The 17633-nt window shown below is 50.4% G+C and overlaps 1 protein-coding gene across 3 annotated transcripts in view; it reads right to left on the reverse strand.

The window, feature by feature from the left end:
- LOC103677197 (cytochrome P450 4F22) overlaps nucleotides 1–12851 on the reverse strand; it is a 31941-nt gene extending 19090 nt beyond the window's left edge. The window contains exons 1-2 of one of the 3 annotated variants that reach the window (XM_040629137.1): nucleotides 12769–12851; nucleotides 11268–11393 (exon numbers count right to left, since the gene is read on the reverse strand). The gene's annotated coding sequence lies outside the window, so the exon portion shown is untranslated. Of the gene's footprint in view, nucleotides 1–11267; nucleotides 11449–12768 lie in introns of those variants that run through there. The other 2 variants (XM_040629139.1, XM_040629138.1) reach the window with 2 other exon arrangements.
- Between the last annotated feature and the right edge of the window lie 4782 nt (nucleotides 12852–17633).

Raw genomic sequence — 17633 nt, forward strand, 5'->3', positions numbered from 1 at the left:
CACCAGTGCCCTGTCCACATGCCCTAAGCCTTGACTTTGCAGGGCATCCCTCCAGACTTCTCTGCCCATGTGTAGATGGCCAGAGTGTTGGAAAATTTAAACACACACACACACACACACACACACACACACACACACACACCCATGTTGAAAGCAGCTCTTAACAGAGGACTGATAAATACTGCTGGCTAGATACCTTCTCCCCTGGGGTGCAATGACCCTGAGATGCGGGCTCCACACATGCCACCAGGCTTCCCCAGTGGGATTAAACACCAGCTGCCCGCCATTGAAACTTTCTCTATTAGCTGCCTCCCTTCTCCTGTCTCCACTCTTTTTCTTCTTTATTTAATTGAGATGAGATTCACCCAACATAAAATGAACCATTTGAAAGAACAGTTGACCATTGAACAATGCAGGAGTTAGGGGTGCCAACCTCCCCACACAGTCAGAATTCCGTATAACTTTTGATTCCCCAAAATCTTAACTACTAATAGCCTACTATTGACTGAAAGCCTTACTGATAACATAAAGTCAATTAACACATATTGTGTATATGTATTATATACTGTATTCTTATAGTAAAGTCAGCTGGAGAAAAGGAAATATTGAAAAAAATCATAAGAAAGAGAAAATCCACGCACGGGGCTGCACTGTAAAAATTCTGCATATAAGTGGACCCATGCAGGTCGAACCCGTGTTGTTCAAAGGTCAACATGTGTACAATTAGCTAGTATCTATCACATCCACAGTATCATGCAACCACCACCTCCATCTAGCTCCCAATTTTTTTCATTGCCCCGAAAGGAAATCCCATCCCAATTAGCAGTCATTCCCCATTCCCCTATACCTTCAACCCCTGGCAACCACTAATCTGCTTGCTTGCTTGCTCTCTCTCTCTTCCTTTCAAGTAGGCTCCATGCCTACTGGAGCTGAGACCAAGAGTCGGATGCTTACCTGACTGAGCCACCCAAGCGCCCCTAATCTGCTTTCTGCCTCTATGGATATTTTACTTCATATCAATGGGATCATATACTAGGTGACCTTTTGTGTCTGGCTTCTTTCACCCAGCATGATGTGTTCAAGGTTCATCCCCGTCATAGTGTGTATACGAACTTCATTTCTTGTACTCCTGGGTAATATTCCATTGTAAGGGTGTATCACAATTGGTTTATCCGTTTATCTGTCGATGAACATCTGAGATGCTCCCACCTCTGCCTGTTGTGAAATGTGCAGCTATGAACATGCATGCACAGGTACTTGTCGGAGTCCCTGCTTTCAATTCTTTGGGGTTCCCTTCCTTTTTCCTTACTGGTATGTTCTGTGATCACTTCCCAAATAAGCTTCTTGCACTCCAGTCCTTGCCTGGAGATCAGCTCTTGAAGGAACCCAAAGCAGGTAGGTAACAATAATATTAATAACACAGTGACCAGGGATGGAGCATTGCCGCGTGCCGTGCTCCACACTCAGGGATGTGCATGCCTCATTTTATGGAGTCTTAAAGTGGTCCTTGGACTTAAGTGTTACATTCTCTCCATTTTCTGGACAACTGAATCTCAGTTCCTCTAACTCAAGGGAGATGGGAACTGGCAGAGGCCCCCTGAAACCCCACCAAAGGCCAAACTCCATCACTTTGGGGGCTCACAGATCTCAGACGATACCAAGGAGACTCCTGGAAATGGATGGGTCCTTCCCTCATCTCTCCTCTCCACTCAGTCCAACCAGTCAAGGATTCCCTCTGTGCCCCACCTCCTGGGGCAACATAGCTAAAGGAACCCTACACTCCAGGTCCTCGCCTGAGTCCCCAGTCCCCACCCACGGTTCCCTCCATTAAGGGCTCAGACTCACTGGCTCTTTCATCAGCCAATGTCCAACTACATCCTCCACACAGAAGATGTGAAGTTTCTATGGGTTACTGAACCCTGGGAAAACAGCTGGGTGGGTTATCCCCAAATCTGGAGAGCCTCTTTGGGATGGTGTGACTTACGTTATAAGTCATGCAGTTGACATGATCACTCATTAGGATGGCTACTTATCATGAGAGGAAATAACAAGAGTTGGCAAGCATGCAGAGAAACCTTGAACCCTTCTGCATTGCTAGTGGGAATGTAAAATGTTGCCACTTTGCTGTGGAAAACAGTATGGTAGTTCGTCAAAATATTAAACACAGAATCACCATATGATCCAGCAATCCCACTTCTGGGTAGATCCCCGAAAGAAGTGAAAGCAGGGACTCAAACAGATATTTGCACCCCCATGTTCATGGCAGCATTAGTCACAATCGCCAAAAGGTGGAAACAAGCCAAGTGCCCATCAGCAGATGAACAGAGAGACAAAATGTGGTCCATCCATACAGGGGAATATTATTCAGCCCTAAAAAGGAAATTCTGACACCTGGTACAACATGGATGAACCTCGAGGACATTATGTTAAGTGAGATAAGAGACACATAAAACAAATGCTATGTGATCCCACTTGTAAGAGGTCCCTAGAGGAGTCAGATTCAGAAACAGGAAGTAGATGGTGGGCAAAAGGGGCTGGGGGAGGGGAACAGGGTGGGGGAGTTAGTGTTTAACAGGGCAGAGTTTTAACTGAAGAAGATGAAAACTTCCTGGAGATGGACCGTGGTGATGGCTGCACAACAGGGTAAATGCACTTAATACCACTGAATTGTACACTTAAAATGGTTAAGATGATAAATGTTATGCATATTTTACCACAATTTAAAATCTTTTTTCTAAATTGTTAAAAATATTTATTTATTTATTTATTTATTTATTTATTTATTTATTGGCAGGGGAAGGGCACTGGGAGAGGGGAGAAAGAATCCCAAGAAGACTCTGCCTTGAGCATAGAGCCCGATGCGGGGCCCGATCCCACAACCCTGAGATCATGACCTGAACTGAAACCAAGAGTTGGACACTTAACTGACTGAGCCACCCAGGCACCCCAAAAAATATCTTTTTAAAAAAGACGGACTACCTGGTGTAGGCAATATGCCCTCTGGAAGGCCAGGTAGGGGTGGGGATGGGGAGAAAATAACCTCCCAAAATGAAGCACAGAGAACTCCAAGTCACAAGTCCCAGGCAGAAGGCTGTGGGCAGCTCCAGGTGACACACTCACCAGGGGGTAGCTGTGGATATTTGTTTCTTTACCAATTTAACGATGGGTAGTGATTCTCCCCCAGCAACGCAAGGGAAGGCAGCCAGTGATTAGGATTCAGAATTGTGACCTTCCTCTAAATGCTCTCCCATGCCAGGCCTCTCACCACGTGCACCTGCATTTCTTCATCCAGTTGGCAAATCATGTTTGAACCCCTCCTATGTGTGTGACTCTGTTCTGGCCATGGGAATGTAACGGCGAGCAGGACACACATGGTCCCAGCCCTTAAGACAGGTGGTCACCAAGAGGCATGATAGAACACCACGTAAACACTATGTGTCCTGAAGGAGGTACAACGGGGATGGGGGTAGCTGAATATGGGCCCCCCAAAGATATCAGGTCTCTGGAACCTGGGAGAGAGACCTTCTATGGCAAAGTCTTTGCAGATGGGACTAAGTTAAGGGTCTAGAGATGAGAAGAATAGTCTGGATTGTCTTGGTTGGTCCCAGCTGGAATCACAGATGTCCTTACAAGAGAGGGGCAGAGGAATGGGGGTGCCTGGTGCCTGGGTGGCTCAGTTGGTTAAGCATCCAACTCTTGATTTTGGCTCAGGTCCTGATCTCAGGGTCATGAGATCAAGCCTCACATTGGGCTCCACGCTCAGCAGGGAGTCTGCTTGAGATTCTCTCCCTCTCCCTCTGCCCCTCCCCCTACTCGTGCTGGCTAGGTCTCTCTCTAAAACAAAAAGAGAGAGAGGGAGAGGCAGAGGCAGAGGGAGATTTGATACCCTGAAGAGGAGAAGCCTATGTAAAGATGGAGGCAGACACTGGAGAGATGTGGCCACAAGCCAAGGAACACTGGAGCCCCCAGAAGCTGGAAGAGGCAGGAAACAGATTCCTCCCTAGAACCTTCAGAGGGAGCACGGCGCCGCAGGCACCTGGATTTCAGACTTCTGAGCTCTAGAACTATGAGATAATAAATGTGTATTGTTTTAAGCCACCCAGTTCATGGTAAATTGTTACAGCAGCCACAGGAAATTCATACACAGAGTAAGAGGATACAGACCAGTCCTTTTAGATAAGGTGGTCCAGGAGGGTTTCTGGGGAGGGCTAGCTGGGCAGACACCTGAGTGAAGAACCTAAATGAAAGGGGCTTCCTTATTAAATGCACACGTGTGCGGGCGCACACATATAACTGTGTTCTATCTAATCCTGACCCCACTGACTGGCTGTGAGGCCTGGGCCACAGTTTCCCTATCTGAAACTGGAGGTGACTGTAAAAGATGATTCTGGGATCCACCCCAGTGTGACCTTTTCCTGTGTGTGGCCCAGGGTCAGGGGGTGTCAGCATTTTGGCAGGCCCAAGACATCTGGGTCATCTCTAACCCCTGGGCAACCTGGCTTCAGTCTGGCTGCCATCGCAACCACCACAGTCACCTTCATGAAGGTCTGTCACTCCCCTGCTCTAATGTCCTCCATGGCTCCCCACTGCCCTCAGTCTGGCATACAAACCCCTTCAGGAGCTGACCCCTGCCCATCCCACTTCTCAGGATGTTTTGGACCCCACCCCTTCACCCAATTTGTAAATGTTGGAGACCCTTAGGGCTGGTCCTGAGTCATCCCTTCCTCTCCCTCTGTGTATACACCCTGGGGATCTCACCCCCTCCCATGGTTTTTGTGACCTTGTCTCTGAGGTGCCTCTCATGTCTCAACGACGCTCCTGATAGGTCCAGCCACCTCCTGGATGTCCCCCCGGGGCATATGCCAGACCCTCATATTCACCTCACCTCCTTCCTCCCTCTCTCCCCACATTCAATCTGTTGTCAGGTCCTGCCAGTAGTCTATCCTAAATATCTTTCATACCCATTCACTTTTCTCCATCCCATCATCCCAACCCATGTCAGGCCACCAGGGCAGTAGCCTCCTCCCACTGGTCTCCCTAGTTCCCTCCTGTACCCCCAAACAGTCCACTTTCCACCCAGCAGCCAAAGGGCTCTTCCTAAAATTAAATCAGATCACAACCTTCCCCTGTTCAAAATCCTCCCATGGCTCCCCATTACAGTCTGAACGCAATTCAGATTCCTTTTCATGCACTACAACGCCCAGTGCGCCTGGCCCCTGTGGGACCCCTCCAACCCTCTCCCACCGCTCTCCCCCTTGCTCACACAACTCCAGCCACGCTGGTCACAGGCCAAGTTCATTCGCCCTTCAGAGCCTTTGCACATGCTGTTCCCTCTACCTGACATACTTTCCCCAGCTCTGCCCATGAGGGCTCTTCCTCACCCCCCAGGCCCACCTCTGTCAGACAGTCTGTTTTTGCCACAATCAGCCACCCACTTATTGAGCACTGTCTGTGTGCAGTGGCTCTCTGGGTCATTTCCTTCATCCTCCCAGTAGCCCCTAGAGGCAGCAGGAGGGGGGGTCCTCTGAGTGGAGTCACAGCAAGAACCTCTACCCCCACCCAGAAAAATCCCAGCTGATATCCTGACAAAGGAAATGTCCTCCCAAAAAAATTGAAATGGGGGAGGGGGGTCTGCAACAAGAGAAAGCACCAGCTCTGAAAGAAGGGAGCCTGCTCCAGTGGGTGGGTCCCTCCAGGGAGGGGAGTTCTGAAGTACCTTGCCCAACCCCCTGTGCCAGACGTGGGCTGAGGCTTTTCCCAGGACAGACTCTGCTCCGAGCAGAAAAAGCACACGGTATAGATCCCCAACTGGCTGTTGCCCTGACAGCCTCCATCTTCTCATCTATAAGATGGTAATAATAGAAAGAAGTCCATCTGATGCTCACGGGAGAAGCTTAATGAACTGGAGAAGTTAAGTCCTCTACTTTCTGTAGCTGGGTTCCTCTTGCCCCTCTCCAAACAAGAGTACTCCTGCCAAGCCTCCCCACCAAAAAAAAAAAAAAGTGCTACAAAAAGTTTTGAGGTGGTGCAGCCGCTTTGAGAAACAGATTGGCAGTTCCTCAGAAAGTTAAACATAGAATTGGCAGTTCCAAGGGGCGCCTGGGGGGCTCAGTCGGTTAAGCGTCTGCCTTCGGCTCAGGTCATGATGTCGGGGTCCTGGGACCGAGTCCCGCAGTGGGCTCCCTGCTCAGTGGGGAGTCTGCTTCTCCCTCTCCCTCTGCCCCTCCCCCCTGCTCGTGCTCTCTCTCTCTCTCAAATAAATAAAACCTTAAAAATATATATTGGCAGTTCCTCTCCTAGGTATATAGTCAAGAGAATGGAAAATGTACTCTGATACTTGCATATGAATATGCATAGCCACAGTATCCAGAATAGCCAAAGGTGGAAACAACCCAGAGGTCCATCAATGAATGAATGGATGAGTATCAGGCAGTATATTTGTTCAATGGAGTATTACTCAGCCATGAAAAGGAGTGAAGTCCTGATATACGATACAATGTAAATGAACCTCAAAAACATTATGCTGAGCGAAAGTAGCCAGATACAAAAGGCTTATAGTGTCTGATCCCATTTATATGAACTGTCCAGAACAAGCAAATCCAGGGGGACAGCAAGCAGACTGGTGGCTGGCAGGGGCTGGGGGAGGAAGGGAGTGACTGCTGACAGGGTTGGGAACTCCTTTTGGGGAGATGAGGCGATGGTTGCACAGTTCTGTGAATGTGCTAAATGCCACTGAATTCTTCATTTTTAAATAGTTATTTTATATTAGATAAACTTTGCTTCAATATTTAAAAATGAAAAACAAAACAAAAAACCACTTTGAGGACCCACGAGAAATTTATCCTGATGGTTCCCTCTGGAAGGGGCCTGGAAAAACTGGGAGCAGAAGTGGAAGGGAATCTTTACTTTCTCTGTCCATCTTTGGGGATTTTTAAAAAATTTCTCTAACATGAGCACATACTGCCCATTCAAAAATGTTTTAATTAAATACAAAGATGAATCAGTTGACTGTACAACCCAAAGAATGAACTCTAATGTAAACTATGAACTTCAGTTAATCATAATGTGTTTACATTGGTTCATCAATTGTAAGAAACATGTCACCCTAGGGGTGCCTGGGTGGCTCAGTTGGTTAAGCATCCAACTCTTGATTTCGGCTCAGGTCACAATCTTGGGGTTGTGGGACTGAGCCCTGCATCGGGCTCTGTGCTCAGCACAGAGTCTGCTTGAGATTCTCTCTCTCCCTCTACTCCTACCCCACCATTTTCTCTCTCTCTCTCTAAAATAAATTAATGAACAAACAAATAAATTTTTTTAAAAAGAGGGGCTCCTGGGTGGCACAGCAGTTAAGCGTCTGCCTTCAGCTCAGGGCGTGATCCCGGCGTTGTGGGATCGAGCCCCACATCAGGCTCTTCCGCTATGAGCCTGCTTCTTCCTCTCCCACTCCCCCTGCTTGTGTTCCCTCTCTCGCTGGCTGTTTCTATCTCTGTCGAATAAATAAATAAAATCTTTAAAAAAAAAATTTTTTTTAAAGAAACATATCCCCCTAATGGAAGATGTTAACGGTAAGGGAAGTTGTGGGGAGTTGAGGGGTGTTTTGGAACTCTATACTTTCTGCACAATTTTTCTGTAAACCTAAAACTGCTCTAAAATATAACATCTATTTAAAAGTTAATTCGTTGAGGGGCACCCAGCCGGCTCAGTCGGTAGAGCGTGTGACCCTTGATCTCAGGGTCGTGATTTTGAGCCCCACATTGAGTGTAGAGATTACTTAAAAAGATTTTTTAAAACTTAAAAAAAAAAAGGTAATTAGTTGAAATTAATGAAAAATGAATGAAGATGCTTCAGTTGGGAGAGGATGTTCTGGGGGCTCGGACAGCTGTTTTCTTTCTTGACATGGGTGCTGTGACCTGGGTGGGTTCAATTTGCAAAAACTCCTGAACTGCTCAGTTACGGAAGGTACACTTTCCTGTACCTATATTGTGCTTCAACTTAAAAAATTGAAAATGAGGGGCACCTGGGTGGCTCAGTCGTTAAGCGTCTGCCTTCGGCTCAGGGCGTGATCCTGGAGCCCTGGGATCGAGCCCCACATCAGGCTCCTCCACTGGGAGCCTGCTTCTTCCTCTCCCACTCCCCCTGCTTGTGTTCCCTCTCTTGCTGGCTGTCTCTCTCTCTGTCGAATAAATAAATAAAATCTTTTAAAAAAAATGAAAAATGAAAGGTTGCTTTGGGACTGCATCATCTTTTAAAATGTGCATTTTTGACTCAAGCAAGCCTGGATTCATTCACAGCCCTGCCCCTCCCCAAGCAAACAGCCTTGAGTAGAGTCTAGTCCTCGCCCCCAGCCTCTGTTTGCCAATCTGTGAAATGGGTTAATAACAGCAGGTGCCACCTCTTCAGGTTGTTTGGGACACTTCAGTGAGATGAGGTTTGGCAGGCAGCATGCAAATTTTAGCCATTATTCTTATTTCCATTATTACTCTTATATTGGAGGGAGAGAAATTCAGAGCTGACACTCTCAGGATGCTCCGAGAGGCTGGCAAACCCGCTCCTCTGGTGCATCAGACACCAGGCAAGGACACCCAGTGGCCCCACCCTGGCAGAAGCAGCCCCACCTGTCCTGCTACGGCTGGTATTATCTGAAAACCGAGGTGCCAGCAACTGGCTAAGTGGCCCACGCCCATGGAGCGCTGGTTTGTCAGGTTAGTCCGGCCACCTGTCAGGGACTTGTCCTACAAGGTGTGTGGGCTCCTGAGAAGGAATGCGGGACACAACAGTGCCGCCCCCCCACACCCCGCCAGAAACCACACATAGCTGCTTCTCCTTGAACCGCAGGTCTTGGAGCCCACCAGCAGCCTGGCAGCCAAGCACCCAACACTGGCTCCACTGCCCCACATCCTAGCCCTGCCCTGCACTCACTCTGGAAGCCTGTAGTCGAGACAGCCTATCCCCATCCCTGCTTGTGGCACCCCCTTTCTATGCCAAAGGGCTGTCTGACCCCAGTAACTCCCAAACTGCCAGGCCCTAGAAGTCTGAGCTGACAGGGGGCTTACTCCAAATTTCTGGGGTTCTGAGAAAGGACTTCAAGGGGCATTTCTAAGGGCAGAGCCAAGTTGGCAAATGGAGATGGGAAGGAGAGTCTCACCACAGCTTTGGGCATGTTGTAGGCTTTTGCCTGCAGCTTCCTTGGCCCAAAGGACATCCTGACAGGAAAAGAAGTTAAAAACAAACAAACAAACAAACCACCAGTAATCTAGATCATTCCAGAACTGCAATTGTCTCTGCCCACCGTCTCAACCAATTGTGGCCACACTTGGACATAAGCCTCAGAAAGGATTCCATAAAGCTCTGCCTCTTAGCTGTGTGACCTCAGGTGAGTGTCTGCACCTCTCTGAGCCTCAATTTCCTCATACGTAAGACAGGAACTATATTACCCACTTCACAGGGCTCTGATGACAATGCCACGTTTTTAGTGTGCTCAGCTTGGGGCTTGGCACACAGCAAGCCGTTGATCAAAGGTGCCTCTCATTGCTGTTGAGGCTGCCACCATATTCGTTACTGTTGTCCAGCCGTCTGGGATTTGGAGAATGGAGCCCAAGGTTTGCCAGGGAGGAGGGATGGGGTCCCCTTCTCTGTCCACAGAGTCATCCAAGCCCCTCTGTGGTTACCAACCCAGGTCACCGCTGGACACCAGCCCAGAGCTAATGTTACCTATCAGAAACCCAAGCTGGGCTCTACAGACAGACTGGGGCCATCGGAAAATGCACAGGATTTTGGGGTCAGACAGGACTGGTTTGTTCAAATCCCAGCTCCCCCACTGTCTCCCTCTCTCCTTCCCACCACCAGCCTGAGACTCCCCAGCTGCCAGGCCTCAGCCACCAGGCATGGTCTGGGCTGGCCAGCCACCCCCCCCTCCCCCGGCAACCGTCCAAGCAGAGAGGGCGAGGCCCTGGGACTCCAAGGAGCATGTATCTCTCCAGTATCCAACAAAAACATCAGCTAGTACCAACTACAGCACTTCACACAACCCTCACTGCCAACTCTGGGGGCCCAGGATGGCATCTCCTCTTCTCATAAAGGGGCATTTGGAGGCTCGGGCGTTTGGAGGCTCTGTGCCTACCATGGGTGGGTAGAGGGGCCGTGAAGGCAACCGATCACAAGCGTAAAGTCCATGAGTGAGACGATGTGGAATGACCCCAATCAGCCCTAGGAGGCGGCACAGGGCAGGGCTCGGATCCGCCTGAGCTGTCCTGATGGGGAGGGGGGTCTTCTTGAGGTCCCTTACCACAATGGATACCCAGAGAGAAGGATACACCCAGGACTCCAAGGCGCGCACTGAAAAAACTGCGCTCACACGCCACGACCGTCGGGGACACGCCCACACCCCACACCCCCAGACGGGCGTCCGGGACCCGCAGCCGCCGCCAGGGTCCCGGGGATCCTAGGCCGCGTTGGCAGGCAGACCCTCGCTGGCACACTGCGGGCACCCGCGCCGGGCGCCTCGGGTTACCGCGCTGCGCCGCAGCCGCGCTCGGGTTACTGCCCCCGGCGCGCACTCACCTCGCGGGTCTTGGCCTCCGGCCCTCGGTCCAGACCCGCCCGCACGGCAACCTCGGCTCTGACCGCGCCGTCCCGCGGTCTGGCCCTTTAACTCCGCCCGGCCAAGCCGCGAGGCCCGCCCCCGGCCCGCCCCCGGGCTGGCCAGCCCCTGGGCGGGGACCAAGGCTGGGCCCCCAGAGATGGAGAGAACCAGAGACCGAGACGTGGAAGCGTGGAGAGCGACAGAGAGGGAAAGGCACAGAGCCGGAGATGGAGAGACTGACAGGTGGAGAGATGGAGAGAAAGACAGAGAGAGACAGCGAAAGAGACATGTGGAGATAAGAAGACTTGGACACCCAGCATCCCGACACCATCACATATCCTGCCCCTCTGCCCCGTGCCTGACTCCAATTAGTGCCCAGATCCCCCTGTGGCCCACTCCTTAACACCTCCCTCCTACACCGGTACCCCGCAAATCCCCCACCTCAGGACCTGCTCCCAAGCTGGAAAGAGGTCCCTAAGCCAGCAACCTTGAGACCCCACGGGGCTCCTAGGAATCCTCAGACTCCATCCGCCCTTGGGAGCCAGCCCTTCTTTTCCCTCTGGGTCCAACCCACCCTCCTGGGGCTCTACCACCACCTGGGGCTTCTTCCTCCAGGATGACCTCCAGCCTCAACAAGGAGCCCTGGTCGTGCTCCTCCCACCCCACCCACCATCAGCCAACTTACCATCCCGCTAGGATGTTGTCCTTGGCCAGTTTGTCTGCTCCAGATGGGTCCAGACAGGGTCAGCCCCACCCCTGGATGTGAAACAGAGATACCATTCCTGGTTCGGTGAGTGGATGGGTGGCTGATCTGGGGAAACGGGCAGACAGATGGAAGGATTCACAGCTGGCCTTTGGCTCTCCACAGCCTCCCCAGGGCCAAAAGATCTTGCACATACTAGATACCCAGGAAATATCTGTCAAAGGAAAAAAATTTAAAAAATACCAACCCACGGGAGACTAAAGAGATCAAAGCCTCCAGCCACAACTGCAGGCTCATCTGGGGAAACTAAGGCACATGCTGTGGGCTGGAGGAGAGGCGTGGCTGGCTGGGTTCAGGCAGGGACCGGGTCAGACATGGAGAAGCCTGAAGTCCTAAGAAACATCGCCCCCCTCCCAGTGAGTTCCAAAGCCAAAATCACAGCAAACCATAAGGAAGCTGAAGGAAGGGCAAGGAAGTTCAGATTCCCCAGGATGGTCATTCCAAAGCCTTTAGACTGGTCAAAAATAAGTTCTTGTTGCTGTTACAGACTACAGGTGAACCGCCCTTAGCTTTGGGGGCCAAGCAGCTGGGAAATCTAATCTCGGGGCTGGTTAGCCTGGGGGATAGGGCCAAGTGCTAGGCCCTCAGAGGACAGAGCCAGGGGCCAGGACCACACACAAAGCCACATAGCACAGTGGTTAGAGCACGGACTCTGGAGGCAGAGGGTCCAAATGACTCCATCAGCTACTCTCCGTGTACCCACCTCAGAAGACTGCTGTAATGTTTTAGGATAACAGTTGTCACCCAAGGCAATTCTGTCCCCCAGGAGGCAGTTTGGCAATGTTTAGAGACACTTTGGTCAGCACACCTGGATGCTGGGGTACTACTGGCATCTAGTGGGTAGAGCCAGGGATGCTGTTAAACACCCTACAACACACACAGGATGGCCCCTCGCAAAAGAGAACAATCCAGCCCCACGTCAACAACGGTGAGGCTGAGAAACCCTGTGTCAAGGAGTAGGGAGCACTTTCGTATTTTAGCACACAGTAAGTGCCAGGTACGCGTTGACTACTGTTATTAACCACCGTGGAGTTTCCAGCCTCCTGCCTCACCAGCAAATCCTGATTACCAGCTGCATGCTCTGCATGCCCTGCTTCAGAGAACGTAGTGGCTTTGCAGCCCCATTCATGCTCAACCTTCAATCAGTCAAGTCCCACTTTAGCTGGCTCTGTCTCCCCCTGAGACCAAGGTCTCCTTGAGGGTGAGAACCCAGGCTCAGCTGGTGCGGGGCTAGGCAGCGCTTGGCTCGGAATAAATCTGTGCCTTTGAGAGGACCTGCTGTTGAAAGACGCAAACATCATTCTAGGTGCCAGGAACATGGCAGAGAATAAAAACAGACTGAATCCTTGCCCTTGTGGATCTGAGGATTAAGTGGGGAGGGGGGTGGGGAATAAAGAAACATATCCAGCAGGAAGTTTTTTACCAGTGAAGGGATGTAACAGGGTTTTGCAACAGGGTAGAGGGGAAGCTGCTTTCTGAGTTGGGGGTCAGGTGGCCAGTTGAAACCTGAAACACAAGAATAAACGTTGAGTCACATTATACACCTTCAATTTTTGTCAGTTGTACCTTAATGAAGCTGGGAAAGAAAAGATGGGATGAGTGAATGAAGAAATGTATTTTCACAAATCTGAACCACACAGAAAATACTCTGGCTGGTTCCCAAAGTCCAATACAAGTGTCCAAAGTCTGATACAAATTACCTTGGCCTGGTAATTTTAGATGGCACATGGAGGAATGTTTTCAATTCATTTTCTATTTTATGAATTTTATGTATTTATGTTAAATGAGAGATTGGTTTCGACTTATAGAAGAAAAAAAATAGACTCACCCTAGACATCAAATCTATAGCCTTGTGGGTATAATAAAAGTTACATAAATTTTGCTTAAAAATAAATAAGTCTTGGGGCGCCTGGGTGGCACAGCGGTTAAGCGTCTGCCTTCGGCTCAGGGCTTGATCCCGGCGTTGTGGGATCGAGCCCCAGATCAGGCTCCTCCGCTATGAGCCTGCTTCTTCCTCTCCCACTCCCCCTGCTTGTGTTCCCTCTCTCGCTGGCTGTCTCTATCTCTGTCGAATAAATAAATAAAATCTTTTAAATAAATAAATAAATAAATAAATAAATAAATAAATAAATAAATAAATAAGTCTTGGGGTACCTGGGTGGCTCAGTTGGTTAAGCATCTGCCTTTGACTCAGATTGTGATCCTGGGGTCCTAGGATTGATTCCAGGATTGGGGGGGATGCTCAGCAGGGAGTCTGCTTCTCCATCTCCCTTTGCCCCTCCCCCCCACTTGTACACGCTCTGTAGCTCAAATGAATAAATAAAATCTTTTTTTAATCAAATAAAATAAACCTTCAAAGGAAGACCACTGAAAGAAAACTATTAAGTAATAAAAAGGTAGTACATAGAGCAAAACCAGTGTCAGATGATTGGGAATGTGTAAAATTTCCGTATCAGAAGCCATCTGTCTGGATTAAGACAAAGATGGAAGATGAGGTCAAAGAGTCCCAAATTCAAGTTTGGGAACTATTGGGGGACCAATCACTCTCAAATTCCAAAAAACAAGGCACGGCAGAGCTCAAAACTTTGAGGAAATTTTAAAGCCAGTGTAAGACGCCCACTTGTCCTGGTAGGTGATAAACTTGGCTGATGCCTGTATCCCTCTTCATTTCAGGAATGTTCTCTCTCCCTGGGTGTTGGGCCATCCATGAGAGTAAGAGAGGGCAGTGTTTCTAAGGGAAAAGGGGGCAATACAAATAATTGAAGCTTTGCTGCTTGAAGGAGGCAGAAGGGAAGGCTACGTGAAGGATGTGACATCCGAGCTGGGACTTGAGGGAGAGGTTGGATTTCAACAGATGCAGAAGAGGGGGTGGGGCTTGGGCACAGAGAAACCCGAGGGTGTGGCTGGGTAGGTGGCTCTCTCTGGCCTTGGGGTGTGAGAGGGGAGGAGGGGTGCAGGAGCGGATGTGAAGGGCCTTGAAAATTAGTCCAAGTGGCTGAGGGCTGATCTGGCAGGCAATGGGGGGCCATGGATGGTGCTTGAACAGGGGAGGAGCCCCCTCTAATTGGTTTATTCTAAAGCACATTGGAGCTTATTGATTTTGTTAGGGATGTGGATTATTTTAAAGATTTATTTATTTGAGAGAGAGAGAGAGTACATGAGTTGCGGGGGGAGAGGGGCATAGGAAGAAGAGAAGCAGACTCCCTTCTGGGTGCAGAGCCCAACACAGGGCTGGATCCCAGGACCCTGAGGTCATGACCTGAGCCGAAATCAAGAGTCAGAAGCTCAGTGGACTGAGCCACCCAGGACCCCAGGGTTGTGGATTTTGGGGGGATGCGGAGAACATCTGCATTGGTGGCTGGCTGGATGTGGGGTTTCAGGCAGCAGAGGAGGAGAGGAATAGAGTAGAGGGGGGTCAGCCCAGTGTCTCTGCCCTCAGAGAGATGGAGACAAGGAAGGAGAAGCAAGCAGAAGAGCCTGGGGATGAGGAGTCACTGAAAGTAGGCTTCCTAGCCATGTTACCTTGGGCAGGTCACGCGGCCACTGTTAGCCTCCATCCCTGTACAAAGAAAATGGAGGCGATGACCCCAAGAGGAAGTGGTGTTTACAGGGTGCTCGGCCCCGTGCTCGGCACAGACCAAGAGCCAGACAAACATCAGCACTTGGAGTGTGTGGTTTGATGTGGACTATCCCAGCTGTTCTCAACTGGGGCAGATTATCCCCCTAGGGGACATTTGGCAATGTCCAGAGATACTTTTGGTTGTCACGTTGTGGAGGGGGAGGACCTACTATAATGCACAGTGCAGCCCCCACCCCAGAGAATGATCCCGCCCCAGATGTCAGCAGTGCTGAGGCTGAGAAGCCCTGTCTGCCAAGGAGAGGCACCAGGAGGCCGCTGGGCCCATCATGAGAAGTGCATCTCTGAGTCACCTGTCCTGGGAAGACACAAACACCCAGGGAGTGGATCAGTGAGGTCACCCGGGAGGCGGTGGACAGAGAATGGGCAGACAGAAGCATGGATCACAGCTGCGTTTAGAGAGAGGGCAGGCAGAGGCATGGAGCTGGAGGGAGAGGTGAGCCACATCTGGGAGGTTGAGGAAAAGCGGTAATAGATACAGTCACCATCACCTGTGTCCAGAGGCCAAGGCACCCAGGGCCTGGGAAGGGACAGGGCTCTGTGGTTCCCAGGCACCAGAGTCCTCTGCCTGGTGACAACCAACGAACTATAATCTAAGTGGGAGGATAAAACGTGGAGGCAGTGGCCAGATTAGGGAGATGGTACCAGAAAAACATGTGGAAGTGGACAAAGGAGGGGAAGGAGTGGGGGGAAGAGCTTTTCCCGGGCCTCCAGAAGCTCACAGCAGACTTTTTGGGGGCAGAGACAAAAAGAAGAGCAATCTCCTCCAACACTGTTGGTGAAGATATAAAATGGTGCAGCCGCTATGAAAAACAGTGTAGCGGTTCCTCAAAAAGCTAAACATAGAATTGCCATATGAGCCAGCAATTCCACTCCTAAGTATATAACCAGAAGAATTGAGAACAGGGATGCAACGTCCCTGCATGTTCATATGTCCACACATACTCAGAGCACATTCACGGTCGCCAAAAGACAGAAACAACCCAACTATCCACCAACGAGAAATCAAGAAACAAATGTGGTCCATCCGTATGGTGGAATATTACTCAGTCATAAAAAGGAATGAGGCCCTGACACACACTACTCCATGGGTGAACCTCGAAAACATCATGCTGAGTGAAAGAAGCCAGGCACAAAAGGTCACACATTCTATGACTGCATTTCTGTGAAATGTCTGGAAGAGGTAAACCCATGGAGACGGAACACATTAGGGATGGCCAGTGACTGGGGGAGGGGACAGTGAGGAGTGAAGCCCATATCCAAGGAGAATGAGTGCAGGAACTCCTCTTGCGATGATGGAAAAATTTTGGAACTAGACAGCAATATTGTGCCTGTGGTTGCACAATATTTGTGAATGTACTAATGCTGCTGAATTATATGCTTCAAGATGGTTAACTTTATATTATGTGAATTTCACCTCAATAAAAGAGAGAGAGAGAGAGAGAGAGGGAGTTCCAGCAGGAAACAGAACATGCAAAGGGGGTAATTTTAAAAGAGTTTAATAAAAACACTATTTCAAAAAGATAGCGCAGCCAGGAACCATTACCACCCCAGAGCCCTGGGACCTGGGGCTATGGGGTGAAAGCAGTTGCTGGAACCTGACTTGATAGGGCTATGTGCCGAGAAAGGACTGCCTGGCAAGAGCTGTTGGTTGAGGGACACAGGCAGCCTGCATGGACCACACAGAGGAGGAGATGAGATATTAATACCTGACCTCAATTTCCTCCCTCCCTCCAATGCCTACTGTGGCTCCCTATTGGCCTAACCCAACCGGAAGCCATAAAGCAAAGGTTGAGTGGTCCATGCAAGTCTACCTCCCAGGACACAAAACAGAGGGCAGAAGGGTGGAGACAAGGCAGAAGATAATTCAGAGATTGGAAGCAAAGACCAGAGCAGTTCTGGGGTGCGGGGTGAATGAAGAAGCAAACAGCCCCTTCCAACTCATCACTCGCCACACTCTTGCTCGCCGCCACTTGCAGCCATTCTGCCAAACCCTTCAAGGCCAGCTCTCCCACCTCAAAGCCTTTGCACATGCTCTTCCCTCTGCCTGGAATTCTATTCCCTCTCACCTGCTCAGCCAACTCCTACCTCTCCTTCAGGTATCAGCTCAAAGGCCATTTTCTGAGGGCTTCCCTAACTCCTGGGCTCAGTTCAAGCCCACACTCGATGCAGCCACAGGCCCCGTGTGTCCTCAGCCACAGCAAACTCACCCTTGGCATGGTTTGTTTAGCTGTGAGCTCTGTGCGGGTAGACAGGCTGTCTCGCACTCCCTGCCTTTTCCCCAGCCCCCGCTGGCCCAGAGCGCGTTTTCATTCAGCAAACACCAAGCTCCCACCAAGTACCAGGCGTTGTTCAACAGTGGAGATTCAATAAAGCATGACTAGAAACACATAAGCAAAAAGGTTATTCTGTGGGGTGTGCTGTGGGGAACGATCCCGCGAGGTAAGGGGGTGAGGGGAGGGGGGCGGGGATATCTTTGAGCAGAGACCAGAGGCGGGACCGTGCCTGAGCCCAGCGAGGCCGGAGCCGAGTGAGCGAGGGAGAGAGTGGGAGGAGACAAGGAGCTGGGAGGCGACCGGACTGATCGTGCCGACTGGGAGGCACTTTGCGTTTTCCTCTGGGGAAGGGTGGTGCCGCGGAGGGTTCTGCCG

This window comes from Ursus maritimus, unplaced genomic scaffold, assembly GCF_017311325.1.
Source record: "Ursus maritimus isolate PB19 unplaced genomic scaffold, ASM1731132v1 scaffold_14, whole genome shotgun sequence".
NCBI lineage: Eukaryota > Metazoa > Chordata > Mammalia > Carnivora > Ursidae > Ursus > Ursus maritimus.